The 19,743-nt window shown below is 37.2% G+C and overlaps 1 protein-coding gene and 1 pseudogene across 2 annotated transcripts in view; one reads left to right on the top strand and one right to left on the bottom strand.

The window, feature by feature from the left end:
- The window catches only part of GPC6 (glypican 6), a 1,028,052-nt gene that overhangs the window by 426,242 nt on the left and 582,067 nt on the right, over window positions 1-19,743 (bottom strand). The gene's annotated exons all lie outside the window — the stretch shown is intronic.
- LOC117021564 (ferritin heavy chain-like) overlaps window positions 17,361-19,743 on the top strand; it is a 56,581-nt pseudogene continuing 54,198 nt past the window's right edge.

Genomic DNA, 19,743 nt, shown 5'->3' with positions numbered 1-19,743 from the left:
AATGGGCTAAGAGATTGCATGTCTTAGCAGTTACCTCATTCAAGGCTGTCTTAGTGAGAGAGCTCACTTGTCATGTATTTTAGAAACATGTGTCTATTTCATACAGCACATCATGTAGAACAGTCTGTGGATAGAATATTTTGTTTCCGGTAAAGATGTTCAAATCCTCTGCTGAATACACAATAAACAGCACATTACACAGGAAGCTGCTGGGAGAAAATATGGTCTCTGTCAACAGTAAAATTTCTGAGTTGTACAGTGTCATTAGTGATGGACCCACTAGATTCAAATACAGAACCATACGTGTTCACATAAGCTCTTGTGACTCAATCATGTACCCTGGTTAGGGCCAGCTGACAGGTCTGTCTTTTATTTAAAGGTCCACAGAGAAGGCGTGGGAGTACCTGACATCTAAAATAACAGACTTTCCTATGTGAAGCAACAACATGCCTGCCCTAAACTGGGATCTTATAATTTCAACGAGTCAGATCATTAAATTTAAATTATGGCCCGGAACGATTCACTAGGCTAAAATTATGCAAAGCTGGTCTCCTGCCAATAGAATTAAACCCATACTACTTGATTTTCAGCTAGAATAGTCAAACATATGCGTCACATAGCAGCATTCTTTGGTGTAAGAAGATGCAAATTGAAAGCTGTAAGTTATAGCCTCAAGCAATTTTTACCCTTATATATGAGAACATACAAATTATTAATATGTAATTCACTTGATATGTATGAAGATTTTTGCCTAGGGAGAGGTTAGAATATTGTAGGGATACAGCACTTTAATCCATATACAAAACTGTCCTTGGTGGTCTAGAAGAGTATTTATAGCATATTCTGTTTTTTCCCCTTAAATGAATGGTTTATTTGTGTAGCATATTTAACCAGCTACTTATGTCTCTTTCAATCTTAAAATTCCATGGGGCTTATTGTAGCTAGCTTCTAAAGATGGCCTCCAATAAGCTATGGCTTCTAGGAGTTATGCCCCAGTCTACTCCCTTTCCACAAAGCACCTAGAATCATTTGTGTGACCAAAAGAATACTGTGGAAGTGACACTGTGTGACTTTTGAGACCAGGTTTTGGTAATCTTTGAGGATTACACCTTGATCTTTTGGAATGCTTTTTGGTAGCCAGTTGCATTGTAAGAAGTCCAACTAACCTGATACCTGCATGTTGTGAAGAAGCCCAAGTTACCCACATGAGGAGACTATATAAAGACCAAGAGAGAGGGATGACTGGACAGTCCTCAGCTGGTCTGAGCATCCCAGCTAGGATACTAGAGGTAAAGAAGCCATCTTGTGCATTTTAGTCACAAGAGATGGCACATGGAGAAGAACCGAGGAAATCAGCAAACAGCCATAAAGAAGGTCTGAGATACATGATCACAATTGAGTCATTCCAATCATTTCTTATTACTTAAGTTACCCTGGGTGATGCCCCAGACATCATGGTATAAAAAAGAACTGTCCCAGTTGTACTTGGCCTGAATTCCAGGCATGGAGAATCATGAGAAACATAACATATTTATTGTTTTATGTTGTTAAGTTTTGGGGTAGTTTGTTACACAGCAATAAGATAACCTGATTACGTTTTTATCAGTGTCCTAAATACTTAATGCTAAAAGTGAATTTATTCTAAAAGTTAAGACCTATGTAAAATCTGTTCTGCTTGAACTTCAAAAGGGATTTGACATATGCCCTTTCAAGGGAAGCCCGGATACACATACAAGATTTGTCAAGAAACCATTTTTTAATAATTTCATGTAAACAATTTAGATATATAAAAACTAAATTATATTTAGTTGTATATTTTTATTAAATTTATTGAAGTGACGTCAGTTAATAAATTATATAGGCTTCAAGTGTACAATTCTATAATGCATCGTGTATGTATATTGCATTGTGTGTTTACCACCCAAAGTCAAATCTCCTTTTGTCACCACATATTTGATCCCCTTTACCCTTTTCTACCATTTGCCCTGCCCTGTTTCCTTTTCGTAACCACGAAATAGTTGTTTACGTCGATGAATGTTTGTTTGTCTTGTTCATTTGTTGCTTTCAGTTTTATATCCCACATATGAGTGAAATCATATAGTTCTTGAGTTTTTCTGTCTGATTTATTTCACTTAGCATGATACTCTCAAGATCCATCCAAATTGTTGCAAATTGCAGTATTTCATCTTTTCTTATGGCCGAGTAGTATTCCATTGTATATATGGACCACATTTTCTTTATCCAATCATCTATTGAAGGACACTTTGGTTGTTTCCATGTCTTGGTCACTGTAAATAATCCTGCAATGAACATATGGGCACATATGACTTTACGAATAAATGTCTTCAGATTTCTCAGGTAGATACCCAGAAGAAGGATTGCTGGGTCATATGGGAATTTTATTCTGAATTTTTTGAGGAACCTTCATATTGTTTTCCATAGTGGGTGCACCAATCTGCATTTCTACCAGCAGTACATGAGTGTTCCTTTTCCCCCCACACCTCCAACATTTGTTATTACTTGTTTTATTGACAATAGCCATTCTAACAGGTATGAGGGGGTATCTCATTGTGGTTTCGATTTGCATTTCCCTAATAGCTAGTGAAGTTGAGAAATTTTTCATATATCTGTTGGTCATTTGTATATCTTCTTGGGAGAAATCTTTGCTCAGGTCCTCTTCCCATTTTTTTTTTTTTTTAAATTGGATTGCTTGTTTTTCTGTTGTTGAGTTGTACGGATTCTTTATATATTTTGGATATTAGCCCCTCACCAGAGGTGTTGTTTGTATATATCTTCTCCTATTTAGTTGGTTGTCTCTTTGTTTTGTTTATGGTTTCTTTCACTGCTTTTTAGTTTGATATAGTTCCATTCATTTACTTTTGCATTTACTCCCCTTGCATTTGAGGTCAAATTCATAAAATCCTAAGACTGAGGTCTGTAAGTTTAGTACATATGTTTTGTTCTATGCTATTTGTTTATTGTTTCAGGTTTTCTATTTAGGTCTTTGATCCATTATTTGTCAATTTTTGTGTATGGTGACAGATAGCAGTCTAGTTTCATTCTTTGCATGTGGTTTTCCAATTTTCCCAGCACCATTTATTGAAAAGGCTTAGTTTCCTCCATTGTATGTTTTTGGCTCCTCAGTTGAAAGTTATTTGTCCATATATACGTGGGTTTATTTCTGGGTACTCAATTCTGTTCCACTGGTCTGTGTGTCTGTTTCTATGCCAGTCTCATACTGTTTTGATTATTGTCATTGTGTAGTATAATTTGAAGTCAGGGAGTGTGATCCCTCTCTGACTTTGTTCTTTCTTTCTCAGGACTGGCTATTTGAGGTCTTTTGTTATTCCATACAAATCTGAAAATTTTTTGTTTGATTTCCTTAAAAATTGCCATTGGGACTTCTTTTTTTAATTCAAGTTTACTGGGGTGAAAATTATTAGCAAAGTTACGTAGGTTTCAGGTGTATAATTCCACAATATATCATATATATCACATTGTGTGTTCATCACCCAGTGTCAGTTCTCCTTTCATCACCATATATTTGATCCTTTTTACCCTCATCTACCATCCCCACCCCCTTTACCCTTTGATAACCACTAAACTATTGTCTGTGTCTATGAGCTTTTTTTCTTCATTTGTTTGTCTTGTTCCCTTGTTGTTTTCAGTTTTATATATATACCACATATCAGTGAAATCATATGGTTCTCAACTTTTTCTGTCTGATTTATTTTGCTTAGCATAATAATTTCAAGATCCCTCCATTGGGATTTTGATGGGGATTGCATTAAACCTGTATATTTGTTTGGGTAAAGGGCCATTTTAACTATGTTGATTCTTCCAATCCATGAACACGGGATATCTTTCCATTTCTTTGTGTCTTTTCAATTTTTTAAAATACTGTCATAGTTTTCAGTGTATAGGTCCTTCAGATCCTTTGCTAAATTTGTACCTAGGTATTTTATTCTTTTTGTTGTTATTGCAAAATAATTTTTTTTGTCTTGTTTTGTTTTTTCCATTTCTGTTTCTGAAATTTCATTGTTAGTATATAGGAATGCAATGGATTTTTATACATTGATTTTGTATCCTGTAACTTGACTGTATTTGTTGATTGTTTCCAATCGAGTTTTGGTGGAGTCTTTATGACTTTCTATATAAAGAATCATGTCACTTGCAAAAAAGTGACAATTTAACTTCTTCATTCCCAGTTTGGCTGCCTTTTATTTCTAAGAAACTATTTCTTTTTTTTTTTTTTTAACCAACTCAAATTTCTCATGCTACAAATAGAGCTCATTCCTTTTATTTCTTCTATTCATAGATAATATAGATAATATCCAGTCACAGACTTTTACAAAATAACCCCTTTTATATCTAAAGGTCATTCCTAAATTACCAGCTATCTTTCTCTACAACAGGATTATAAAATATAGAAAAGGCTTTGGAGTCAAGGAGACCCTGGTCTCCATTTCGACTTCAACTTTGCTACTTAAAAACTGTATGGCCTTAGGTGGGTTTGTAAATCTCAATGAGCTTCAGGTACTTGCCCTTGAAAATGGGGTAATGGTGCATGAATCATATCTTTGTTAATATGAGACAAAGTAGATAAAGTGCTTAGCACTGTGTTAGATGTAATAATAAAGTAGTAAATGGTAGCCTTTTAGATATATTGTCTTCTGCCTTTTATGCATCTTTTTTCTTCATAGACCTCTAAAGTTGAAGTAATCAAAACTAGATATCATAATTTACTTAATGTCACTGAAGATCTGAGGAAGCTAACTCAGAAGGGAAAGTCCTGCAGGTGAGTTCATCCTACCTTTCAGGTCATTCATCACCTCTGATGTGTACCTAGGGAGGGTTAGAGTAACAAAGCACCATCCCAGTAGACGAATGGATGAGCATAGTTCAGGACATATTTGCAAACAAGTGTTGGCAGGTGTGAATTATACCAATCTAGCTTTCACAGGCAGGGAATGATACCACATCATGACTCAGCAAACTCTGGATATCACATTTTTTAAGTTTCACGCACAGATCTTTGAAGATGGAACGGGTCACAAAAATCATGTGTCTGAACTCCCTTATTTTATAAATGAGGAAACAGTTTTGCACAAGTGAAGTAAAAATATCAACATCTCACAGCAAATTTATCATAAAGTTGGGACAAAGACCTTTTCTTCTCCTAGAATAGTGCCAGTTACTCTGTGACATGCTGACCACACCCAACAGCTCAGGTATAAGGAAGAGGCTGTGGAGAGATCTTTGGCTTTTAATCCATTGTTCACCACATACAGGCTTGTGACAATTACTTTTGTTTCTAGCATAGAGTATATGGCATAGTGGCTCAGGGCACCAGCCTGTTGTCCACGGACTGAGTTCAAGTCCAGCACTTCCATTTGTCTATCTCCTGCATGCTCAGTTTCTGCAAGCTAAAACGGGACTATTAGACCTCAGGCTTCATAGAGTAGTTTAGGGGACAACGTGTGAGATGCTTGGCGTAGTGACTGGCACAGAAATGCTAGCAAAGTTCACTCCCGTTATTTACCCTTTTCACCATGTGACCTTGCAATTCTCCCAAGTTCTCATTCCTTGGCTGATTCTTCTTGTACTATTGACATTAATTTCTTTGACACACTCACATCATATGTCTTTCCATTAGATGCAATCTCTTTCACATTCTGTCCGCTATCTTGAGCCTACCTTAAAGTGTCACCTCCCTCTTTCTGTAATTTCTGTAATTTCTTCAAAGGGAGAGTGAGTGCTTTGATCTGCCTATCAGAGCCAAAACAATTTGAATGCTCTACAAATGGTATAAAATTGTATACATTATTAGTTTTTTATTACCATTTGGGATTATTTATTACGACAGTGCTTTTCAGTGTGGACTCCAGGCAGTAAGAGGGTTTCCTCAAGGTATCCCTGAGGTGCTGGCAAGAGTTGTGGGGAGAGGAGGGAGTAGCATGTGGGAGGAACTATATTGGCTCCCATTCTGGATTTAACCTTTCATATGTATGCATGTGTGTACATGCACATATATGCACACACACATATTTATATGCATGTATATGTATACATGCACGTATAAAAGCTCTTATGTTCTGGCATAAGATTTACTTTGAACAAGTGATACCCCAGCTTTTTTTAAAAATGAAAACTACAACCATGCTAACATACCAATTAATCTGGATCAAAGGAGGTGTTTACATTCAAGAATAAAAGCTGCCATCCTGAACCTTGAATTCAAGAGACACTAGTAGCATTTATTTCCTTTAAATGAGTAGAGAGTTGAAAAAAGAATGTACGTCAGATGCAGGATGTATAAAAATGCTTTCTTTTCCTAACACTCATAATCGAATTTTGGGAAAACTCTTTTTGTTGTTTCCTTTTCCTTAGTATAACATTTTTGTTAAAATACCATAAACTTGGTGGCTTTGATGGAGGAGAAAGTGCCAAGTATTATAAGAGCTCTAATTGAAGTTGGGCATTGCTCTTTGCTCAGTACTGCCCTGTGTGTGTGTGTGTGTGTGGGGCGGGGGCGGGAATGGGCTGTGAGACACCACTGCTCTTTTCTGCAATAGCAGCCGCACAGATAGGAATCGCCATTAGTAGCATTACGTTGGAGTACAAAGGATAGCCATATATACTGCATATCAAATGTATAATAACTAGAGTGTATGAATGGCAATCATTAACATCTGAAGAACTGTCGTAACTCAGGATTTTACAGACACCATAAATTTAGAGAGTTCCTAGTAGACTAATCAGCAATGCAAAAAAGTAAGAAATGAAATAAGGCCTTGGTCCCACTGCTGTTGCACACACAATGTCACTTTGTGTGCATTTGCAAATTTGAAGCTACATCACTTCATACACAAATAAGAAGCTGAATGATAAATAGGAAGAGTGAGAATGATAGACTCATGAGTAATACATTAGCTTTGCTTTGTAATAAATACATGATAACTAACAGAAATGAGTTTAAGTATGACACATATCCGATACTGACAGTAACTGTATAAAGTACACATACAGCACAGCCACTGACCACTTGGCCATTGGTTATTTTAACGAATCTTGTATTTGAAGAGTGAAACATATTCTATTGCCTTAATCAAAACATGAGGAGTTGGTTTCTTTGAGTTTTATAGGAAAAGCAATTTAAGACGTAAATTCTAGAAATCTGTTTGTTAGGGTAGTTATTTAGTTTTAAAAAATAAACAAGTTTGCAGAACGGTAGACTTTTTTTTCCTTTTTTTGCTTTTTTTTGCTTTTTTTTATCTGTATCTTAAATAGAGTAGTAACCTTTCCAAGGGGTTGTGTTGACTTGTACAAATGGGATTTTGTAATATTAGAGTCAAAGTTTTATACAGTCACCTAATAATCTGTCACTCAGCAGGTGAATATCAAGAGAAGACAACTGCCATTGTTCCAACACAATTACTGCCTCTTTGTAATTCTAGTAAAAATTTACTTAACATTCTAGATTTATTCTACCCCTTTGAAGAGTATTACAAATAACAGTACTACCATCAAAATTAATTAAGTGAATCTGTAGTTTGGTACGTGTTTGCATAAAGGCAAAATGAAACGCAACATAAAATGTACTTCAAGTACACAGATCAGTTATTAATTTGGGAAGTTGTTTAAAAGGATAATGGATTTATCATATAGAAATGTATTTTAGCATGATGTCTTTCCTTCTTCTCCTTCTTCTTCTTCTTCTTCTAAGTCTGTCTGGTCTGCCATATTGAGAGGATGTTTTCTACTGAATTGTTCACTAGATCCCAATCAAGAGTTATTACAGCTTGAACAGTTGGGCTCTTTCCTTTCATATTCGTATATTCATATTAAGAGGTAGTTTAAAATAGTTCCTGTGAGTCTTCCTGTTTCATAGCTGTCAACTATTATTGATGTTACAGAATTTTGTTTCATATTACAGAATACAAACTGATTAGAAGCTGAACTGAAAGGAGTGTAAACAGGAGGGATTTTGGAGTGATGAGCTAAAAATGAATTCAGTTGCTTTTCCATGGGAAAATGTGTTAGCATGGCCATTTTCAATGCTTTTGGGGAATTATATGCATTTTAACCATGCATATCTTCATCTAAATTTAGATTTTATTACTCAGGGGATATTTGAAAATGTCCACAGATTTCTTTTTTTTTTTTTTTATGGTTTAGAAGGGGGTCAAGGGATATTATAGGCATCTAGTGTGTAGAGACTACTAATGCTACTAAACATCCTACAACGCACAGGCCAACCCCCCAAAACAGAATTATCTGCCACAAAATGACAATAGTGCCAAGATTGAGAAACACTGATTTACACATATAATACTGTTATTTAATGTGAGGAGGATATTTTTTTCCTCACCTTAGCATAAGAACTAGATTAAGGGAATCTTTTTTCTGTTTTGTTTCTTTTTTTCTTTTGAATGGGGATAGGTGGAGAACTAGAACTTTCTGGAAGGACTGGCAGAGGCAATTGATGAACAAAAGCTCAGTGTTAGCAAAGAGTAGAGTGTTGTTGTAGAATGAATTATAATTTAATTTTTTTGTAGTGTTGGGTGGCTTAGGAAACTATAGATAGTTAAAGACCACGAATGTCAGTTGGCTATAGAAGATGGAGGGACGTAAGGATAATGAAAAAATTCCAACTTTGTTGGTCAATAACGAGTTCTTGAAGATTTTGGAGCAAGGAATATTATAAGCAAATAGGTGAGTGAGCAAGATTAATTTGGACAGCAGAGGACAAGTGGATGGGAAGGCACAGAAAATGGATATGGGGGACAAGTTAAGTAACGGGAACTTGAACGAGAGGGATGGCATTAGGGAGGATGAAGAAGAGTTAGTAAGTGAAACTGTGAGATAGTTGTTAGAATGGCCCTGGTCTATATACAGTGTGAAAAAAAGGGACTGAATCAGAGTTGATTCAAGGCTTATGGGAGAATGGTGGACACATTAAAAGACATACGGAATCAGAAGGAAAAGCAGTGTAGGGGAAATATGATGAATTCAATTTTGGATTTGTTAAACTTGAGATATTAGGGAGACCTTCAAGTAGACATTTCTATCATGCAATTCAGAATATTAGAATGAAGCTAAAGAAAGAGATTGGGAAGAAGAAATATTGGGGAGACAGTGAGATTCATTTATATGGAGTGATAGTTAAAGCTACAGAAACAGGATGAGGAAGAGGAGAAAAAGAGACAGGATATTGGGGGATACTCTCATTTGAGGGTATGAAAATAGAATAGAAAGAAGTGAAAGAGACAGGGAAGAAATAATCAGAATGTTTGTTACAGAATGAGGCTATCACTGTGCAATAAAAGCTAAGTAAGGTTAGATTGGAGAAATAGGGGGTGGTTAAAGCTACAGAAGGGTCAAGGAGGATAAATGTTGATGAGAGGTTTGTGGATTGATTATTATGAGGAGGTTATGATGGACCACTTATGAAACAGTTGCTATAGATAAGTATGGGAGAAACTGGATTGTAAAATCTGCAGAGAAAAGTGAGGGAGGAAGTGACTGCTGGGAAAGGAGAGAGGAGAGAAAGGGTGGGGCTATGAAGCAGTGGATGTATTTCTAGGCTAGAGGCCTCTTAACATGTCCCTATTCAGCAAGAAGAAAGCCCAAATAGCTGACTCCTAATAATAAGCTACTTCGTCTAAGCGCTTCTGTTTCTTAATCTATTCTTAAACTGTGGTTGGGGTGTGTGTGTGGGAGGGGGTGGTGGTGGTGGTGGTGGAATTGAGCCTGAAAAGCAGAAATAAAAAGGAACATGATTGAGTGTTGTAGAGTTAAAAATGTGTACAGGAACACCAACATTTTAGGGTTACACTATAAAAAATAGGGCAAGAAAAACATATAATTCCAGATTATTTTGCCATCCTTTCTCAGCTTCCAGATTCATTAACCAAAATGTTCATTAATGCTTCCTCTCAGAGGCCCTGGCCCTAATATTCCAGAACCATTTACTTCAAATAAATGTTTGATGAATCTGATGAGTCTCACATTTGAAAGCATTGAGGCAGGCCAAAGAAAATTTTCAACTCTTAAAGGGGATGTAGGAAGGAGGTGTCATGTGGTAATACCTACATTAGCCAATATGTTCATAATTTATTAAGTGAAACTGCTAGCAGCGCCATAAAAGCAGTGGTTTCACACAGATTGGGAAGGCTCTCGCTAGGGTAGCCATAGAGGACCCTACTTCCATCCTTACTCACTACCAGATCACTGAGTACCTATGCTTCAGGATTCATGAAGCCCAACACTCTATTTTACAAATTGACATGGAATGAAATGTAACTCGGAGCACCTGGAAGGTGGCCCCTCTCCCAATGGAGATGTTGAAAACATAAATGCCTGATGTGAGAGTCTGCTTGGGCAGGTTAATAGAGACAAGGCCCAGTCTATGGAGATGTAACCAGGGAGTTGAGTCCTTTCTTGAGCTTCTTGACAGAGATGGACACTACAAAGACTCAAGAAACAAGGCCGTTGTTTCTGGGAGAAACATCAGTTGGTGCAGAAGCTGAGCTGGTTGAGATGAGTAGTTTCCAAACTGCATTTTAACTCTCGAACTTTCTTATCAACTGAACTTTAACAGATAACCTCAGAGGAGAAAATTGATAGAAACGGAGATACTTTTTGGTGATCAAGAGAATAAATAGGGCTGGAGTCACATTTTTTTTTAGCCCTCTTTAATAGCCCACAGCAACCTGGAGACATCTCTGAAGAAGTGGAGCTTAAAAACCACCCTTTTAGGTTACCTTCCATGAAACCAATCAAATCCTGAACAAAATAGTACTTTAATAATATCAGTAATAATAGTACCTGGCACCTAGGTCAGTCAATGGTAGTTTTAAGTCCTTATAAAAGTATTTGATAAGTAAGTCTTGAGGGTCTCCTACATGTGATGTATTGAAAACATGTCGATAAAAACAGGACAGAAAAATATCTTTCCCCCATCCCATAAAATTATGATAGTCTAACAGCCATAATAAAATGATTTCATTGATCTTCAAGTACTTTATGAAGTAAATTTGCATACTATTGTCTTTTTAACAGCTGAGGAGTGCAAAACTATGGAAGACTATAATGTGACACGCCCAGGGTACTCAGCTGAGGTGGCTGGGATCCCACCCAGGCCTCTCATCCCAAAGTCAGGCTCCCAATCTTGGCTTCCCAAGACTCCAGCCTGCAGGTCTATAGCAAATTCTAATTGCAGGGACATGAGATCAGACCTCACTATGTTTCCACAGTCTCTCTACTCTAAATGTCCTTAGGCCACAGTAGAGTACATCATAGTTTCTTCACTAAGCTCACTTCTTTCTATTTCTAATGGTACCTTTGGAAACAGGGTCGAGGGGAATTTTCTTTAATGGCTTCAGAACAGATTCCATGGTATAGACAAAAGATTTGTGATGCACTGGAATAGACCTCCGTGTAATTTCCTCCCACCCCGTGTGGCAGGGTTTGAAATTTGAAAAAAAAGAAAAAAAAAGAATGCTGAGTTTCTCCTTGCCAATTGTTGCTCTATGCCATTTTGTGGATAGTTCCTAACAACAGTTTTTTTCTGTTCCTCACTGAGTTCTCACAAATGCAAACATGAAATAAGGAGCAAAATTGGCCTCCCTTTAACCGCAGCTGATTATTCCCCAGCCATGACTTGTTTTGACTATTAAAAATAGTAATAAAATTAAAACAGTCTTTAGGAGGAGGAGAGTGTACTAGCCATAGTCCACTTTGATCAAATAGAGTCTGTGGAGGAGCAAATAAAGTCCCTTTAATGTCAAACACTCACATTTATTTATGAAAGACATGTCTTGTTAACGTGTTATAAAAGACCAAAATAATTACAAAACTATAAGGAAAAATATATTTAGGAGGAAAAGTGAGCTTATGATACACATAAAAACTCTGCACATATTTTATAGTTAGGCTGGCTGAGATGGAAGAACAATCAAAATCTCTAGCATTTTATTTTAGGATTTTTTTTTCTGACTTAGGTCACAGAGAACTGTCACTTTTATTTTGCAACACAATGATAAATAATAAAAAAAAGAGACCCTCCCCCCCACTCTTGCAACCAAGAAATCCTCATTGCGGTTTTATTATCCTTCAAAAGACAACACTGCTTGCTTTTCAGAATGCTAGGTCAATGGAACAACACACTTTCATATTAACTTAAAGTGCATTTCACAGCTTATTTCTGATTTTATGGCACCTCTTTTAGTTTCTGCCAGCAGAAAAAAAATCTGCTTTCACACAGTGGAAGTCTGACAGTTATTTCAACTATATTAACAGCAGGCTACAGTCAGTTGCTCTTTTGTGCTTTCTGACATTCCTGCAGTTCCAACTAAACAAGGGGTCAAAATGTTGGAGTTTGGGGGATAACACTGGAATTACACTTAGTCTCAGTTTTCTGTTAAGAAAGACATCAAAAGGAAGTTTCTGCCAAATACAAATTCTTGGCAATGTAGACCCAGACCAATGATAAAAAAAAAAAAAAAAAAGGTGGTTACTACCCTTAAAACCAACCAACCAACTAAAAGGCAGCAAGAAGGTCAGATTTATGCCTGTAACAAATTCATTTATATTTGTCGTAGTCCAAATTCTCAAGAAAGCAGAGCACGAAGGATGGATCAGTGGGATAACATTTTATTTCAGAGATATAAGCCGAAAGCAATGAGCATGAGGAAAAAAGAAAAGTGAGAGAAGGAAATAAGCAAAGCATTGTGATATGACACATCACTGTATGGCCACTGCTTCGCAATGAGCCACCAAGAAATGTGACTGGTTTCTTTGAGGCATCCTTTTTCACTCTTTTGCCAGACTTCCAGGGAAGGGTTCTAAGGAAGAAACACACCTTGGAATGATCCAGAAAACAGAGAATGGAGAACATCTTTGGCCTGTCATACCTTGCCAATGGGGCACTCTCCTCCCTGCACTTCTGTTTGCTTCTGGCCCCTCTACAGCCACACATGACCTTAAATCCCATTTGTGCATTTATTTGTTCCATTAAAGTTCAGAAGCAGAGGGAGACATGGCTTAAGTGGGGAGTCAGCCAAGAAAAAAGGAGGTGATCATAGGAACCTGAGGAGATGACAATGTAGGTTCAGTTCAGTTGTTAGATTCAGGTCGTAGATTTGATTCTTAGCTTTCCAACAGGCAAAAATAGAAAAGAACATTATAAGTTATGTGGTTCACCATATCAATAAAATGAGATCAAGCTAGTTGCTCAGAATACGACCATTTTTTATACTGAATCAGGGAAAAAACTTTTCTATGGGACACTGACACTGTTTAAGAGAATAAATACTATCCTCATTAATAGTAAATAAAAAGAATGTGTTTCATAGCATTGTTTCTTCAACTCTTCAATGTTGGACAATAAAGCTGTCCAACATTTTGGTAAAGCTGTTTTGGTAAAAGCTATAGAGGGCTAACAAAGCCATGAGGTATGATGAATTTTAAAATGTACGGAGGAAAGCACAGCTAGCCTAGCCTTTAGGTACTATTCCACCATATATATTCTTTCAAATGCACTTTTGATATGTTTATGGTACGTACCACTTACACTCTGGGTGAGTTTCACAACTTCTCTTGGGATATTAATACGTACCACATTGGGCTGTCACAAGAATTAAACAAGATAACATATAGAAAATTCTAGTGACATAAGATGTGAAACTCAATGAATAACAGCTAATGACTCCTGGTTAATTTGGCAGAGAGAGAGGGAAAAGCCCAGGAGAATCCCAAGACTTAAAGCATACAGACTAGCAGAACACGTAGTGCCATTAACAACACCAGCAAGAGGGGTAGTTTTGAGAGGAAAGATTATTTCAGGTTGTGACATGCTGAGTTACAAGGATCAAAAAAGAAAATGCTCATTAAGGAAAGTATGGTTTCAGGGGACATCACCAAGATAGCAACACAGGAGGCTTCTGAATTTTTCTCCTCCCACAGAGCAACTAAACAATTACAATTACATAATTGTTTAGCAACTGAACAGCTACACGTAAACCATTCCTTCTGAGAGAAATCAGAAACTAGCTGAGTGACTCCTATATATCAGGTGGCTGAGGAAATACCCACACCAAAATAGGTAGGATAGGTAGGAGACACACTCCTGACATAAACGCCACCATAGGCATACTGTCATACGATTGAAACACAACACTCAACTCCCAGCTCCACCCTGAGGAGCAAAGGGCTTGGACCACACATCTATCACAGCACTTTTTAGGCTGTCACCTGAGGGACTGGTCCTCAAATCATCTAGCTTTGGAAGTCAATGAGGCTTGAGTTCAAGAGCCCGCAGGACTATAGCAAACAGAGAAGCTGTTGTTAACCAGCATGTGTGATTCATTATGGCTCTACCCCCCAGCACTTAGCACAGAGAGAACAGGCAAAAATGCCCATCTCTCAGTCATCCCCTGGAAGGGGCTTGACTGCACACTCTATAAGCTGGTGCCTGAGGTTCAACTTCTAATCAGAACACATCTAGTTGCTGGTTACCATCTTCCCAGGAGCCTGAAAGACCAAGGGGACACTTCTCCCACATTCTCCCTCTGGTTTGCTCCAACAATAAAGCCAAGTCTCTGTCTTCTTCCTGGAAGGAGCTTGTCTACACATCCAGCACCCCAAATGTTGTGGCTTTCACCTGAAGGATGGGTCCTCAAATCACTTAGTTCTGATAGCCAACAGAGCTCAGCGTTCCAGGCCCATGGGACCATATTAAACTACAGCAACAATAACAACAACAAAAACAGTTTTCAAATGGGTGCACAATCATTTCCTACAGGCAAAGTATCTGAACAGACATACAAATGGCAAATAGGTACATGAAAAAGTGTTCCACATCACTGAACATAAGGGAAATGCAAATCAAAATCACAATAAGTTATCACCTCACACCTGTTAAGATGTCGATTATCAAAAGACCTGAGATAACAAATGTTAGTAAGGATGTAAAGAAAAGGGAAGCCTAGTACACTTTTGGTGAGATGTAAACTGGTACAGCCATTATTGAAAACAGTATGGAGGTTCTTCAAAAAATTAAAAACAGAACTATAATATGATCCAGCAATTCCACTTCTGGGTATATAACCAAAATAAATGAAATCATTATCTTGAAGAGATATCTGTATTCCCATGTTCACTGAATCATTATCACGATACCCAAGATATGTGTGTGTGTGCATGTGTATACATACATGTGTGATGAAATATTACTCAGACATGAAAAAGAAGGAAATCTTGTCTTTTGTGACAACATTGATGAACCTAGAGGACATTTACTAAATGAAATAAGCCAGACAGAGAAAGACATACTGTATGGTATCACTTATATGTGGAATCTAAAAAAAAGTTGAACTCAGAAACAGAAAGTAGAATGGTGCTTTCCAGAGGTCAGGGGAAATAGGGTGAAGTTCATAAAAGGGTAAAAATTTTCAGTTATAAGATGAGTAGGGTCAGAGGATCTAACATGGTGACTACAGTTGGTAACACTTTATGTAATTGAAATTTACTTAAGTGTTCTCACAAAAAAAAAAGAAAGAAAAAAGAAAAGATAAAGAAACTAGATATGTGAGTTGATTGAGAGAATTGTTTCACAATGTATACATATATCAAATCAGCATGTGGCACACTTTAAATATATTACAATTTTGTCAGTTGTATGTTAATAAAGGTAAAAGAAAAACAGAAAAATATGATTGCCAACTATGGTCAGGGGACATAAAATCCGTATGGTTAAAAAAACTGCATAATTTAAAACTCATGTACTAACACGTTGCTAGTAGGGTAGACACAACTGCCTTTTTGTATTGAGTTATGGAATTTCTTTTCTAATCTTATAAGTTCTCTGAGTCCTTAATTATTTTTTAAAATCTTATCTATGTTTTACTACCCTTTTGAGTGTTTACTCATTTACATCCTGCTTATTCTCTCCTGGCCATCTTTACTTTCCTCCCTCCTTATTAGCTAAGTATAATTACAGCAAAGTTTTGCTCTTAATTAGTAGATGTGATAAAATGGCATCCTAATGACACACATGTCTATACTTTTATTTGGGAATAAGGCCTATGAGAAATTTTAAAATCAATTTGGATCTTTCACTTCAACGAATTCAGTACGGGCTTCTCCGCCCACTAAGGATTGTAACATAAGTAAAAGAGAAATGCAGTTTCTGTACTTTAAGAGTTTAAAATCTAATGAGAAAGATTAAGGGGAAAAAAAAACAACTTGCAATATAGAGCAATAATAAAATTAAACAGTGAAGTATAAACCTGTATAGTGCAGCCAACTTGTATTCATAGAATGAAGAGGAAAATCTAGGAATGGAAAGTATGGGAAGCCGAAAGTAGACAAGTGAGGAACAGTAGAGTAAGTCCTGTCAGCAGACAATTGGATCTTTGTTTCTTTCATTTTTTGGGGAGGGGGTTCTTAGATCAAATTTGCAATGTCCTGAAGCTTTAAAATTTCAGAGTTAACCCTTCAATCATGAATCATTCTGAACAACCACAGGGTGCTGCCATCCCCTCCTTTCCCTGTGTAAAGATCTCCTTACCCCACACCTCCGAACCAGGAAGAAAGAAGAAATGACATCTTAAACAAAATGCATAATCATTTACTATCCACGTGAGATTTTGTTAAAGGGGAAATACTAGAAATCTTTAGTACTTGAAATTAGAGTGCCCATTTCCAGACAGAAAACAAACGATAGAGAAAACGGGCTCAATGTAAAGAAAAATTTCCAACAATATTATAGCAAAGGACACCGTTATGAGTGAAGATGTTTTCCAATTAGTGACGGATTTGTAAAGGCTGTGTTTCTCATGCTGTATGTTGCACAGAAGTGACCTGCAGCATCCTTTCTCAGGGAAAGATGTTTTTTGCCCCTGATGGGAATACTGATGCCAAGGGACTTATGTGCAATGGAAGCACGATTAGGCACTTTCAAGAAGAGCCATCTTCTGTTAGATTCTTCCCTCTTTGGCCTCTTTAACAGGGAAAAGGTAGGCAGGGTGTAGATAACTAGAACATTTAAAATAGGTTTTCAATCATATTTTAACCCACTCGCTGTGTAGTAGGTTCATTGCTGTCCCTCAAAAAGATAGTTCCAAGTCCTAACCTCAGTCCCTGTGAATTTGACTGTTAAATACTAATGTTTGTATCCCCTACAAATTCATAAGCTGAAAATCTGAACCCTCAATGTGATGGTATTAGGAGATAATGTCTTTGGGAGCTAGTTAGGTCATGAGAGTGGAGCCCTCAGGAATAGAATGAGTGCCCTTATGAAACAGACTTCAGAGAGCTTGTTGCCCTCCTTCTGCCATGTGAAGATACAACCGAAGATGGCAATCGGCAAACCAGAAGAGGGCCTGCACCAGAACCTGACAGTGCTGGTACCCAGTTCTTGGACTTCCAGCCTCCAGAACTGTGAGAAGTACATTTCTGTTGTTTGTAGTCCTTCAAGTCTATGATACTTTTTTAAAGCGGCCTATACTAGGACAATGGCCTTATTTGGATATAGGGTATTTGCAGATGTAATTAAGGATTGTGGGATGAGGTTATTCTGGATTTAAGTGGTCCCTGCATCCAAAGACTTGGTGTGCGTCTAAGAGAAAAGAGAAGGGAGAAAGCCACATGAGAGATTGAAGTAATGAAGCAACAAGCCAAGGAATGTCAGCGATGACTGAGACCTCTACAAGATAGGAGAGAAGTGTGGAACACATTCTCTCACAACCTCCAAAAGGAACCAACCCTGCTGACACCTTCATTTTAAACTTCTGGGCTTCAGAACTGTGAGAGAATACAATTCTACTGTTTAATTTCACTCAGTTTGTGATCATTTGTTGCTGCTACCCTAAGTAACTAATATACCCTATCAATAACAAGAATTTAAAATTTGATTTTGAAGAAAACAGAAAAAAACACCTACTAAATTTTACATTCTTGGATTCATGAGAGTATTTACAGCAAAAAGGAACTAATTTAAAAATAATCCAATGTACAATTGTTTTGCTATAAACACTCCAAGGAAGACCTCATTAATTTGAACTAATTGGAGGGAAAGCACTTGTGTAATAATAAAGAATAATGGGAGCATATTTTCATGTATACATATATTATCAGAAAGAGGTTTAATGTATGTCTAAGAATGATCCTATTTGTAATTAATAGACAGATCCTTCATGGGCTCCCCATGAACTACAGAATAAAGCTCACGGACCTTAGTGTGGCTGGCTAAGCCTCGGTCTTTGTGATCTGGATGCTGTTCATCTTCCTGAATCATCACCTACCCTACCTCAAATACCCTCTGTATTCAGCAATGTGAAATCACCGTGTGTTACACTCAGCACCTCTGTGCTTTAGACATACTGTTCTCTTTCTCTAAAACTTCTTAGTTAATATCAGTAACCATTTATTCAGCTTCTACCATTTATCAACTAGTTAATATGATAGATAGTTATATCACTCATATCATTTGTATGACAATGAAAGATATATATCATCACTCCCATTTTACTGATGGGGAAGCAGTCATAGTGGTCAAGTCATACGCCCGAAGTCATACAAGTCAGTAAGTCTTGATTTGAATCTATAACTCTCTAATACCAAAGCCCATGTTCACACCCTTGCCTTTTTTGAGGTGACCTCCTGCTCATCCTTCAAAACTCAGGTGAATGTCATGTATAGGGAGACTTCCCAACACCTCTAGACAGAGTTTAGTATTTCTAGGCTGTTATTTATATCTCGATATCATGCCTCATATCTTTGTATCTAGGAATACGTGCGTACCCTTGTCATTGACCAAGGGAGTAAATAAGGAAATAGATATGCACATGCGCATACACAGTTAATTCTTGTTATCTGTGGTCATTACATTCCACAAAGTCACTGTGAACACGGAATTAGTGAGTACTGAACCATTGCTCTTAGGGGAAACACACACACATACACCTTACATAGATTGTGATATTAACTCCCAAAATAAACTCTTTCTGGTAGTTATTTTATTTTACAAAATTGAAAATGAGGTCCCTCATTATTAAGTGACTTGCCTGGGGTTGCACTACTAACAGGTGCCAGAACTTGGATGGAACTGGCCCCAAGCCAAAGCTTCTTGCATTTGAGTGTACTGCCCTGTACCATCTTTATCCTCTGTCTGTCTCTGTATGAGAGCTGAAATAACAGGGGAACAGTGTCTCCTAGTTCAACCGCAGCGGGCAATGTGGGTGACAAACATTTCGCTGCTCTGCACGTGTCTGTGAATGACTGCAAAAGTGCTGTGAGCGTTGATTTGAGAGTTACAAATACATGTTATTGAGTCAGCAAATTTACAAACACAGAATCTGTGAATAATAAGGATTGGCTGCATGTAATATAATGTATTTAGTATATATTTGTGGATATATATATATATATATATATATATATATATATATATATATGGTGATATATGCATACGTGTGTGAGTGAGTGTGTGTGTGTGTGTGTGTGTGTGTGTATTTCCTTCAATCTTGTTCCTTGGTCATGGCTTCTCTTTTCTGGAGGTCTGGCTAATACCTATATGAGACCTGCAGTTGTCAGATAGATTCTTTAATAAGGAAATATCATCAGATCCCTTTTCTGATTATTCTAGATTTTCTTAAGGATGGACTTTGCAAAGAACCTATGTGGATCTTGCCCTTGAACACCTCTAAACTCTATTTGCCCATTTGCATAGAAATTAAG

Source organism: Rhinolophus ferrumequinum, chromosome 4 (assembly GCF_004115265.2).
Source record: "Rhinolophus ferrumequinum isolate MPI-CBG mRhiFer1 chromosome 4, mRhiFer1_v1.p, whole genome shotgun sequence".
NCBI lineage: Eukaryota > Metazoa > Chordata > Mammalia > Chiroptera > Rhinolophidae > Rhinolophus > Rhinolophus ferrumequinum.
This window is presented reverse-complemented; position numbering and strand designations above follow the sequence as displayed.